At 51.2% G+C, this 11,439-nt stretch overlaps 6 non-coding genes and 3 pseudogenes across 6 annotated transcripts; all 9 read left to right on the forward strand.

Annotated features, from left to right (window-relative positions):
* Positions 1 to 259: 259 nt before the first annotated feature.
* Positions 260 to 437, forward strand: LOC119894623 (annotated as a pseudogene).
* A 969-nt stretch (positions 438 to 1,406) lies between these two features.
* LOC119894618 lies at positions 1,407 to 1,519 on the forward strand. The gene has a single exon (XR_005442951.1). It is a non-coding gene; the product is annotated as a U5 spliceosomal RNA (small nuclear RNA).
* Positions 1,520 to 1,702: 183 nt separating this feature from the next.
* On the forward strand, positions 1,703 to 1,894 carry LOC119894617. The gene has a single exon (XR_005442950.1). It is a non-coding gene; the product is annotated as a U2 spliceosomal RNA (small nuclear RNA).
* A 969-nt stretch (positions 1,895 to 2,863) lies between these two features.
* Positions 2,864 to 2,976, forward strand: LOC119894619. Its single transcript, XR_005442952.1, has one exon. It is a non-coding gene; the product is annotated as a U5 spliceosomal RNA (small nuclear RNA).
* A 183-nt stretch (positions 2,977 to 3,159) lies between these two features.
* On the forward strand, positions 3,160 to 3,351 carry LOC119894622. The gene has a single exon (XR_005442955.1). It is a non-coding gene; the product is annotated as a U2 spliceosomal RNA (small nuclear RNA).
* Positions 3,352 to 4,320: 969 nt separating this feature from the next.
* On the forward strand, positions 4,321 to 4,433 carry LOC119894620. The gene has a single exon (XR_005442953.1). It is a non-coding gene; the product is annotated as a U5 spliceosomal RNA (small nuclear RNA).
* Positions 4,434 to 4,616: 183 nt separating this feature from the next.
* LOC119894625 lies at positions 4,617 to 4,761 on the forward strand (annotated as a pseudogene).
* A 3,421-nt stretch (positions 4,762 to 8,182) lies between these two features.
* LOC119894624 lies at positions 8,183 to 8,359 on the forward strand (annotated as a pseudogene).
* Positions 8,360 to 9,328: 969 nt separating this feature from the next.
* LOC119894621 lies at positions 9,329 to 9,441 on the forward strand. The gene has a single exon (XR_005442954.1). It is a non-coding gene; the product is annotated as a U5 spliceosomal RNA (small nuclear RNA).
* The last annotated feature ends 1,998 nt before the right edge of the window (positions 9,442 to 11,439 follow it).

Below are 11,439 nucleotides of genomic sequence, written 5' to 3' on the forward strand. Positions count from 1 at the left end.
TATTATCCATTTATTTTTTGTGAGTTTTATTTTAACAAATGCACTCCGCTTTGAAGACTTTTTAACAGACACTCACAGACATGGACAAGCTGAAAACCATTTTATACCTTTAATTTATGACGTTATCTGTAATGCATTTTAAACACTTTTTTTAAATGTTGTTTACAGAGAACATTTATCTATTTATTGACATGTTGTATTTTAAAAGGTAACTTGGAATTGACATATTATGAATCATGTTTGAATTGAGTGTCAATAAAATTTTTCTCAAAAGAAAAAAAAATCTGTTCTTATCAGTTTAATATCTGATATGTCCCCTATAAGGGGGCAACATATTAAATGGATTTTTAGCACCGGGAGCTGAGACGAGGGGCTTGCTCCGTCCACTCCACGCATCGACCCGGTATTGCAGTGCCTCCGGGGGCGGTGCACCCTTCTCCTGCCTTGTGTAAAACCAAAATACTGACCCAAACGCAGAGGTTCGTCGCTCTGCCGGACGCCGGCCCGAAAAAGGCGCCAGTCGAGGGGGGGCGGCCAGCTGAAGCCTCGAAGAAGGCAGCGAGATTTGCACTTTATGATTGGCAGACGACGAGGGGATATTTGGGACCGGCATGGCTGTTAAATGTGCCCTGCACTTCCCCTCCCTTTCTCCCACTCGTCATCGAGAGCCCGAGTATTTCGGATGCTCGGTAGCCTGTGTCCAAAAGCCAGGCCTTCATTTCTCCGATTGGATAGAGCCTCTCAGAAGGTGGGGAGGGGACACTGCGGCGCCTCCGTAGGCCCGGCACGGTTGGCCAACACGGTGGAGGAACCGCAGCGTAGAAAGGATACAAGAAACTAAAACACCTCAAATGAAGCAAGAAAACCTGCTACAACTGCTAAATCGGTGAATAAAACACACTTACCTTCTCGTCTTTGGTCTGGTCAAGGTGGCAGTCCGGCAGAGGACAGGTAGGCAGTCCTCGGGACCAATGAATTCCTTGTTGCAAAAGTTTTTCAGCTACGGCAAAGTTGAAATTTTATTCACAAGGAATGAGGTGAATCTCCTCCCAGAAAAGCTGGTGACACAAAACGAAGCCCCAAACCGGCAAAGGTTTTAACCAGAAAGAGGAGGCCATTGCAGTCTTGGCCAAAAGGCCGAGAAGCGATCGGCCACATTTCCCCTCCCTTTCTCTCACTCGTCATCGAGAGGCTACAAGAGCCCGAGTCGTTCGGTAGCCTCTGTCCAAAAGCCAGGCCTTCGTCTCTCCGCAGCCCGATTGGATAGAGCCTGCCATGACCTGGGGAGGGGTAGGGGAACGGGCGTGGCCTGGTACTTGGGACTCGAGAGGCAGAGTGAGGCTTACCGTGAGGGTAGTGGCCGGGACGACTAGGCTCGTCGGCGGCTCTGGAGGAGGGGCCCGTACTTACTCGGGTTTCTCTTCATAACGTACAAGTCTTTCGCCTTTTACTAAAGACTTCCGTGGAGAGGGACGCCAATGAGTTAAAACTATTTTTGGCAGGCTCTGCCGTGTGGCCGAGCCTCGTGCGTTTGTGAAAAGGAAATAAAACGCCGCCCCCGGCAAGGTTGAGCGGTGCGACGAGGCGCGCTCGGGAGGAGGTGCTGAGACTCAGCCGTTGTTATGCGCAGTTGAAACCACTGCGCCACGGCAGGGGGAGAACTGCTCCGGGAGGTGGGCGCTGGAAGCAACCAGCGGGGGTTATCGCTTCTCGGCCTTTTGGCTAAGATCAAGTGTAGTATCTGTTCTTATCAGTTTAATATCTGATATGTCCCCTATAAGGGGGCAACATATTAAATGGATTTTTAGCACCGGGAGCTGAGACGAGGGGCTTGCTCCGTCCACTCCACGCATCGACCCGGTATTGCAGTGCCTCCGGGGGCGGTGCACCCTTCTCCTGCCTTGTGTAAAACCAAAATACTGACCCAAACGCAGAGGTTCGTCGCTCTGCCGGACGCCGGCCCGAAAAAGGCGCCAGTCGAGGGGGGGCGGCCAGCTGAAGCCTCGAAGAAGGCAGCGAGATTTGCACTTTATGATTGGCAGACGACGAGGGGATATTTGGGACCGGCATGGCTGTTAAATGTGCCCTGCACTTCCCCTCCCTTTCTCCCACTCGTCATCGAGAGCCCGAGTATTTCGGATGCTCGGTAGCCTGTGTCCAAAAGCCAGGCCTTCATTTCTCCGATTGGATAGAGCCTCTCAGAAGGTGGGGAGGGGACACTGCGGCGCCTCCGTAGGCCCGGCACGGTTGGCCAACACGGTGGAGGAACCGCAGCGTAGAAAGGATACAAGAAACTAAAACACCTCAAATGAAGCAAGAAAACCTGCTACAACTGCTAAATCGGTGAATAAAACACACTTACCTTCTCGTCTTTGGTCTGGTCAAGGTGGCAGTCCGGCAGAGGACAGGTAGGCAGTCCTCGGGACCAATGAATTCCTTGTTGCAAAAGTTTTTCAGCTACGGCAAAGTTGAAATTTTATTCACAAGGAATGAGGTGAATCTCCTCCCAGAAAAGCTGGTGACACAAAACGAAGCCCCAAACCGGCAAAGGTTTTAACCAGAAAGAGGAGGCCATTGCAGTCTTGGCCAAAAGGCCGAGAAGCGATCGGCCACATTTCCCCTCCCTTTCTCTCACTCGTCATCGAGAGGCTACAAGAGCCCGAGTCGTTCGGTAGCCTCTGTCCAAAAGCCAGGCCTTCGTCTCTCCGCAGCCCGATTGGATAGAGCCTGCCATGACCTGGGGAGGGGTAGGGGAACGGGCGTGGCCTGGTACTTGGGACTCGAGAGGCAGAGTGAGGCTTACCGTGAGGGTAGTGGCCGGGACGACTAGGCTCGTCGGCGGCTCTGGAGGAGGGGCCCGTACTTACTCGGGTTTCTCTTCATAACGTACAAGTCTTTCGCCTTTTACTAAAGACTTCCGTGGAGAGGGACGCCAATGAGTTAAAACTATTTTTGGCAGGCTCTGCCGTGTGGCCGAGCCTCGTGCGTTTGTGAAAAGGAAATAAAACGCCGCCCCCGGCAAGGTTGAGCGGTGCGACGAGGCGCGCTCGGGAGGAGGTGCTGAGACTCAGCCGTTGTTATGCGCAGTTGAAACCACTGCGCCACGGCAGGGGGAGAACTGCTCCGGGAGGTGGGCGCTGGAAGCAACCAGCGGGGGTTATCGCTTCTCGGCCTTTTGGCTAAGATCAAGTGTAGTATCTGTTCTTATCAGTTTAATATCTGATATGTCCCCTATAAGGGGGCAACATATTAAATGGATTTTTAGCACCGGGAGCTGAGACGAGGGGCTTGCTCCGTCCACTCCACGCATCGACCCGGTATTGCAGTGCCTCCGGGGGCGGTGCACCCTTCTCCTGCCTTGTGTAAAACCAAAATACTGACCCAAACGCAGAGGTTCGTCGCTCTGCCGGACGCCGGCCCGAAAAAGGCGCCAGTCGAGGGGGGGCGGCCAGCTGAAGCCTCGAAGAAGGCAGCGAGATTTGCACTTTATGATTGGCAGACGACGAGGGGATATTTGGGACCGGCATGGCTGTTAAATGTGCCCTGCACTTCCCCTCCCTTTCTCCCACTCGTCATCGAGAGCCCGAGTATTTCGGATGCTCGGTAGCCTGTGTCCAAAAGCCAGGCCTTCATTTCTCCGATTGGATAGAGCCTCTCAGAAGGTGGGGAGGGGACACTGCGGCGCCTCCGTAGGCCCGGCACGGTTGGCCAACACGGTGGAGGAACCGCAGCGTAGAAAGGATACAAGAAACTAAAACACCTCAAATGAAGCAAGAAAACCTGCTACAACTGCTAAATCGGTGAATAAAACACACTTACCTTCTCGTCTTTGGTCTGGTCAAGGTGGCAGTCCGGCAGAGGACAGGTAGGCAGTCCTCGGGACCAATGAATTCCTTGTTGCAAAAGTTTTTCAGCTACGGCAAAGTTGAAATTTTATTCACAAGGAATGAGGTGAATCTCCTCCCAGAAAAGCTGGTGACACAAAACGAAGCCCCAAACCGGCAAAGGTTTTAACCAGAAAGAGGAGGCCATTGCAGTCTTGGCCAAAAGGCCGAGAAGCGATCGGCCACATTTCCCCTCCCTTTCTCTCACTCGTCATCGAGAGGCTACAAGAGCCCGAGTCGTTCGGTAGCCTCTGTCCAAAAGCCAGGCCTTCGTCTCTCCGCAGCCCGATTGGATAGAGCCTGCCATGACCTGGGGAGGGGTAGGGGAACGGGCGTGGCCTGGTACTTGGGACTCGAGAGGCAGAGTGAGGCTTACCGTGAGGGTAGTGGCCGGGACGACTAGGCTCGTCGGCGGCTCTGGAGGAGGGGCCCGTACTTACTCGGGTTTCTCTTCATAACGTACAAGTCTTTCGCCTTTTACTAAAGACTTCCGTGGAGAGGGACGCCAATGAGTTAAAACTATTTTTGGCAGGCTCTGCCGTGTGGCCGAGCCTCGTGCGTTTGTGAAAAGGAAATAAAACGCCGCCCCCGGCAAGGTTGAGCGGTGCGACGAGGCGCGCTCGGGAGGAGGTGCTGAGACTCAGCCGTTGTTATGCGCAGTTGAAACCACTGCGCCACGGCAGGGGGAGAACTGCTCCGGGAGGTGGGCGCTGGAAGCAACCAGCAGGGGTTATCGCTTCTCGGCCTTTTGGCTAAGATCAAGTGTAGTATCTGTTCTTATCAGTATGACCTTTTAGAAGACCTGCAGCCCCACATGCTAGGCAGGGCACCTTTAGTTGTAGGGGGGATTTTAATTGTATTTTAAGCAGGAACGACAGGAGAAGAATAGGGGACGATTTTAAAGTGGACAAGACTTCAGTTTTACTTCAAAGCATATGCAGTGATTTTAGACTTGTGGACTGTTTTAAAACCATGCATCCCAGAGAGGAGGGCTTCACCTGGTTCAGTAGTGATGGCACCCGAGCCTCTCGCATAGACTACATTTTATCACGTGATTGCCCACCAACCGATGCTAGATTGGAACCTGTTTTCTTTTCTGATCACGCAATTCTTTCCTGCACCCTTTCACTCTCTTCCGGTGTGACGGCAGGAAGTGGTCTGTGGAAGCTCAATTGCTCCCTGTTAGAAGACAGGGAGCTAGTTAGGCTGTACAGGGAGCAATACCGAGAGTGGCAGACCCTTCAAGACTTTTACGATACACGTGCACAGTGGTGGGAAATGGTGAAGGGAAAGACAAAGACGTTTTACAGACAGGCAGGGAAAAGAAAGAAAAAGAGGGACAACAGACGCATGTTGGGACTGCAGAAACGGCTTCAGAGGTATTTTAAACTAATCCAACATGGAATGGATTTTAATGAAGAGATAAAACAAATTAAAACAGAGATGTCGGTTTTAGCAGAAATTAATAGCAAAGGTGTGATTTTAAGAAGCAAGGAAAGGGAAATGGAGGAAGGAGAGAAGTGCACAAGATATTTTTTAAGAAAATCGTAAATAAAGGGGGGGCCATGTTGAGACTTAAAAAAGAAAACGGGTGCACAGCTGACACAACAGAGGAAATCAAAGAAACTGTCGAACATTTTTACCGTGAACTGTACGCATACAAAACTGTTAACGGGGACACCATGACGAAGTTTTAAAATCCATTGACCAAGCAACAAACGACAACGTGCTTTTAACCCAAGATTTTACGATACCGGAATTAAACAAATGCATCAAATCTTTTAAGACAGGGAAGTCGCCGGGAGAAGACGGGCTTCCCTTGGAATTTTATCTGACATTTTGGGACATTTTAGCACCAGACTTGCTTGCTGTTTTTATGGATTTTGAACAAATGGACCGACTTCCTGACAGCTTTAGAGCAGGGATAGTGACTCTCCTTCACAAAGACAAAGACAAGACGGACTTGAAAAATTGGAGACCTATCACACTCTTAAATTTTGACTGTAAACTTTTTAGTAAACTTTTAGCCTCACGCATGTCCTTGTTTTTAGAAGATCTGATTCACCCGGATCAAGCCTGTGCCGTCCCGGGGAGGAAGATCACCGACAGCCTCGTACTGATCCGAGATACCATCTGTTACGCGAGAGACAGAAACATTCGGCTAGTAGTCCTGAATTTAGATTTTGAGAAAGCCTTTGATCGGGTCTCGCACCAGTACCTTTTCCAGGTACTGCAAAAAATGGGGTTCCCGAGAAGGTTTATAGCCTGGGTGGGACTGCTGTACCGGGAGATCAACAGCAAATTCATTGTTAACGGGCATCTGACAAGAGCAGTGGATATAAACTGCGGTGTCCGTCAGGGTTGTCCGTTATCTGCCCTCCTCTACGTTATCTGTATAGAACCACTGGCACAGACCTTGAGAAGGGACCAACGAATCCATGGGGTAGGAGTCCCAGGGAGCGGGGGACTCGAGACAAAATGTATTTTATATATGGACGACATCAACATTTTATGCACTGACCTTTTATCTGTCAACAGGACGCTGGACTTGACTGACTGGTTCGGACAGGCCTCTGGGTCAAAGCTGAACAGAAGCAAGACCCAAGCCCATTTTTATGGACCGTGGACAGCGACTGAGACGACAGGACTCCCCCTGACTGTGACCCAGACTGACCAAAAAATACTTGGGATCAGGTTTGATAGGGAGGGGGAGGGGAAAACAAATTGGGCAGACATAGTAGGGAAAGTCAGGCAGAGACTAGGGTACTGGACACTTAGAGGACTGACTTTAGAAGGAAAGGTTTTAATCATCAAAGCAGTGATTTTACCTTTGCTTTTACTCATCAGTTCTGTTTTTATCCCGCCTAGGAGAGTGATCTTAGACCTGGAACGAGCCATCTTTTATTTTTTGTGGGGCTCCAAGTGGGAAAGACTGAGACGAAGCGTGATGAAGAAGCCAAAGGAGAAAGGAGGAAAAGGAGTGCCAGACCTGCACTTGTTCCTAGGAAGCAGATACACAGCACTACACATGGCAACCGCCACAGCCCCATCCAGAAACCCCAAGACCGCAGCAATGACACGGTTCTGGATGGGGTCCTACCTCAGAAAACTTAAGATCTTACCCACAAGTCTCAAAGTACCAGTGTCTTTTAACCTGCCACCAGCCTATGCTTTTATCCAGTCATTTTTAAGGCATTTTAACCTTGAGCAGGAGGAGTTGCAGGTTTTAACCACTCACCGCTCTCTCATTTCTGTTGTGCAGGAGCGGGAACCAGTGAGTCCAGTGCGCGGGCTTGCATTCGGCGAGCCCTCAACAGTTTGGCGCAACGTGAACCATCCAGCTCTTCCAAACAGACTCCGGGACCTGTCATGGATGGTGGCTCATGAGATCCTCCCAGTCAGGTCCGTAATGCACTCCCGGGGCATGTCGGCGCACTCAACTTGCCCCCGACCAGGTTGTGGCGCGCCTGAGTCGGTAAGGCATCTGCTCTGGGAGTGCAGCGCTGCCGTAGAACAGTGGGCAACGGCCGGCTCCTTGCAATTCCCGTACTTGCCAGCAAGGGAGGTCCTCACACCACAGCTGGTGCTGTACGGGGTGAGCCAAGGAAATCAGATACCAGCACGTACATTTGCCAAACAGTGGCTCACCCTAGCCGCCATCAAAGACGCCATATGGACCTCCAGAAACTTGCTGGCAAGAAAGCACATGCAGATCCCCCCCGTGGCTGTGATCCGGATGGCCGCAGCAACGGCCCAAACGGCCAGAGCTGCAGGCGGCGGGCCTAGGACACAGCCACAAAGAAGAATCGCCTCTGTGCCCATTCGGACGGAGGAGCCGGAGCCACACAAGGAAAGTTCAAGGCAGCGGCGGCCTGACCCTCCGGGTGAGGTTGGTGGGAAGGAGCTACAGGGTGAGGGTCTCCTCTGAGCGCCTGCACAAGATCCCGAGAGTCCAAATCTGTTTGGGGGAGCTGAATGAGTTCCCCTTTGATAGGGACTCACTACACTCCTGCACAACAGTGGACTTGGAGAAGAGCTTTTATTATCCATTTATTTTTGTGAGTTTTATTTTAACAAATGCACTCCGCTTTGAAGACTTTTAACAGACACTCACAGACATGGACAAGCTGAAAACCATTTTATACCTTTAATTTATGACGTTATCTGTAATGCATTTTAAACACTTTTTTTAAATGTTGTTTTACAGAGAACATTTATCTATTTATTGACATGTTGTATTTTAAAAGGTAACTTGGAATTGACATATTATGAATCATGTTTGAATTGAGTGTCAATAAAATTTTTCTCAAAAGAAAAAAAATCTGTTCTTATCAGTTTAATATCTGATATGTCCCCTATAAGGGGGCAACATATTAAATGGATTTTTAGCACCGGGAGCTGAGACGAGGGGCTTGCTCCGTCCACTCCACGCATCGACCCGGTATTGCAGTGCCTCCGGGGGCGGTGCACCCTTCTCCTGCCTTGTGTAAAACCAAAATACTGACCCAAACGCAGAGGTTCGTCGCTCTGCCGGACGCCGGCCCGAAAAAGGCGCCAGTCGAGGGGGGGCGGCCAGCTGAAGCCTCGAAGAAGGCAGCGAGATTTGCACTTTATGATTGGCAGACGACGAGGGGATATTTGGGACCGGCATGGCTGTTAAATGTGCCCTGCACTTCCCCTCCCTTTCTCCCACTCGTCATCGAGAGCCCGAGTATTTCGGATGCTCGGTAGCCTGTGTCCAAAAGCCAGGCCTTCATTTCTCCGATTGGATAGAGCCTCTCAGAAGGTGGGGAGGGGACACTGCGGCGCCTCCGTAGGCCCGGCACGGTTGGCCAACACGGTGGAGGAACCGCAGCGTAGAAAGGATACAAGAAACTAAAACACCTCAAATGAAGCAAGAAAACCTGCTACAACTGCTAAATCGGTGAATAAAACACACTTACCTTCTCGTCTTTGGTCTGGTCAAGGTGGCAGTCCGGCAGAGGACAGGTAGGCAGTCCTCGGGACCAATGAATTCCTTGTTGCAAAAGTTTTTCAGCTACGGCAAAGTTGAAATTTTATTCACAAGGAATGAGGTGAATCTCCTCCCAGAAAAGCTGGTGACACAAAACGAAGCCCCAAACCGGCAAAGGTTTTAACCAGAAAGAGGAGGCCATTGCAGTCTTGGCCAAAAGGCCGAGAAGCGATCGGCCACATTTCCCCTCCCTTTCTCTCACTCGTCATCGAGAGGCTACAAGAGCCCGAGTCGTTCGGTAGCCTCTGTCCAAAAGCCAGGCCTTCGTCTCTCCGCAGCCCGATTGGATAGAGCCTGCCATGACCTGGGGAGGGGTAGGGGAACGGGCGTGGCCTGGTACTTGGGACTCGAGAGGCAGAGTGAGGCTTACCGTGAGGGTAGTGGCCGGGACGACTAGGCTCGTCGGCGGCTCTGGAGGAGGGGCCCGTACTTACTCGGGTTTCTCTTCATAACGTACAAGTCTTTCGCCTTTTACTAAAGACTTCCGTGGAGAGGGACGCCAATGAGTTAAAACTATTTTTGGCAGGCTCTGCCGTGTGGCCGAGCCTCGTGCGTTTGTGAAAAGGAAATAAAACGCCGCCCCCGGCAAGGTTGAGCGGTGCGACGAGGCGCGCTCGGGAGGAGGTGCTGAGACTCAGCCGTTGTTATGCGCAGTTGAAACCACTGCGCCACGGCAGGGGGAGAACTGCTCCGGGAGGTGGGCGCTGGAAGCAACCAGCGGGGGTTATCGCTTCTCGGCCTTTTGGCTAAGATTGAGTAAGAGGAGGATCTGTTGACAGTCTACAATGACATCGTCAGCTAACTCACAGCAGGTGCATGCCGTGCTGAAAAATACGCTTAGGTTTGTGTGGAACAGTACCGACGAGTTAATGGAGAGAAAGATTTTTGGACAAGCCATTCTGTTTGGAGCTCTGTGCCTCAAGATTGACGACCTTCTGTGTCTGCAGAAAAACGCCACGGACAAGTATTACGACGTCACGTTTTACACCGTTACCAAGATGGAGGAGGTGAAAGGATTAGCACTTCGATTGGCAGACGGATTGCTGAAAAACTTCAGGGTGCTCAGCCTGTGTCGTACTGGTGAGCGCATTGTGACTGTGCACATTTACAACCCTTGGGTGTCAGAGGAAGCAACCAGGTATTTTCTTGCCAGGTACGTGACTGTGTTAACAAGTATGGGAGACATTAAGGATGTGCTGGGGATATGGACCGGAAAACGGCAATTCCGGGTCATGCTGAAGGAAGACCCGAATGGTTATGATGGTTTTTGCCATCCCCCCGCTACCTTCACCATTGGCTCCCATAGAGGTTTCCTAGTCTATGGGGGTCAGCCGCTGTACTGCAGGCAATGTGCTTCATATGGACACCTGGCAAGGTCTTGCAGACAGGTGCGGTGCAGAAACTGTGATAGTTTGGGACACACCATGAGAAATTGTGATCAGCCAAAAAAATGTAGTTTATGTGGGCTGGAAGGACATTTATTTGGGCATTGCCCAGAAGTGGGGTCTTCGTATGCACGTGCTGCCAGACGGGAGTCGGTGGCCCCAGGTGCGCAACACAGGGATGGACCCGCATGTGACGACCCACGCTCCACATCCTTAAGAGCAATTGAGGACGTAATTGCCGAGCTCACGGGAGGAGTGGTGGAGACAAAGGGGGCAGATGCACCGGAGGTGGTGTCAGTCCAGGCAGAGAGCGAGGACGCCTGGGGGAAGCAGGGGGGGGAAGCTGAGAGTTTGGAGGAGGCTTCTTCTGTTATTGAGTGGGTCGCGGGGAAGAAAGGAGGAAAAAGTAAGAGAAAGAGGGCAAAGACGAGCTTGTTGCTTTCACCACCATCCTCTCCTCTGCTCGTTGAGGCGAACAGGTTTGGGGTACTTGTTTCTGAGGTTTGGGAAGAAATGCAGGAGGGAAAGGAGACTGGACAGGTGCATGAGATCACTGACAATGCGGCAAAGGAGGGGGGCAGCGCTGCGGCAGCTGTGGACGATTGCCTGGAGAGTGAGGAAGCTGGGGAGGCGTTAACCCAGAAAGGCATGACTGCATCGTCCAGTAGTAAGGTTCCAGCTAGCGGTGTCCCAGGAGAGCCTCCCTGCATAGCTGTATTCTCCTCGGATGCTCCTCCTGCCCCGAGAAGCTGCCCCGTACTCTCAGAAGATAGCCCTTCCAGTTCAGAGTGCTCTTTCCCACTGAAGGAGCCAGATGAGGAGGACTTTCTGCCATGATTGGTGGAAAGAGCAACGTGAGTGAGCATACTGTTTTGGGCTCCTTTTTTTCTGTCACTTCCTCCATTTTTCTTTTTTTTGCATAGTCTGTCTTTATTTCATATATTAACTATAAATGTGAGGGGGTTGAGAAATGCATCAAAGAGAGCAGTAGTTTTTTCTCATTTAAGTTCAGTGGATTTTTCTTTGTGCCTCTTGCAAGAGGTCCACCTAAAGACTGTGGAGGATGTGAAGGGGTTCACAAAAGAGTGGGTTAAAGGGGACTCTAGATGGAGCATTGGGGGTGTTCACTCATCTGGGGTGGGGACGTTAAGTGGGA

This window comes from Micropterus salmoides, unplaced genomic scaffold (genome assembly GCF_014851395.1).
Source record: "Micropterus salmoides isolate LMB-PRFRI ecotype aquatic unplaced genomic scaffold, ASM1485139v1 Ms_hic_scaffold_813, whole genome shotgun sequence".
Taxonomy (NCBI): domain Eukaryota; kingdom Metazoa; phylum Chordata; class Actinopteri; order Centrarchiformes; family Centrarchidae; genus Micropterus; species Micropterus salmoides.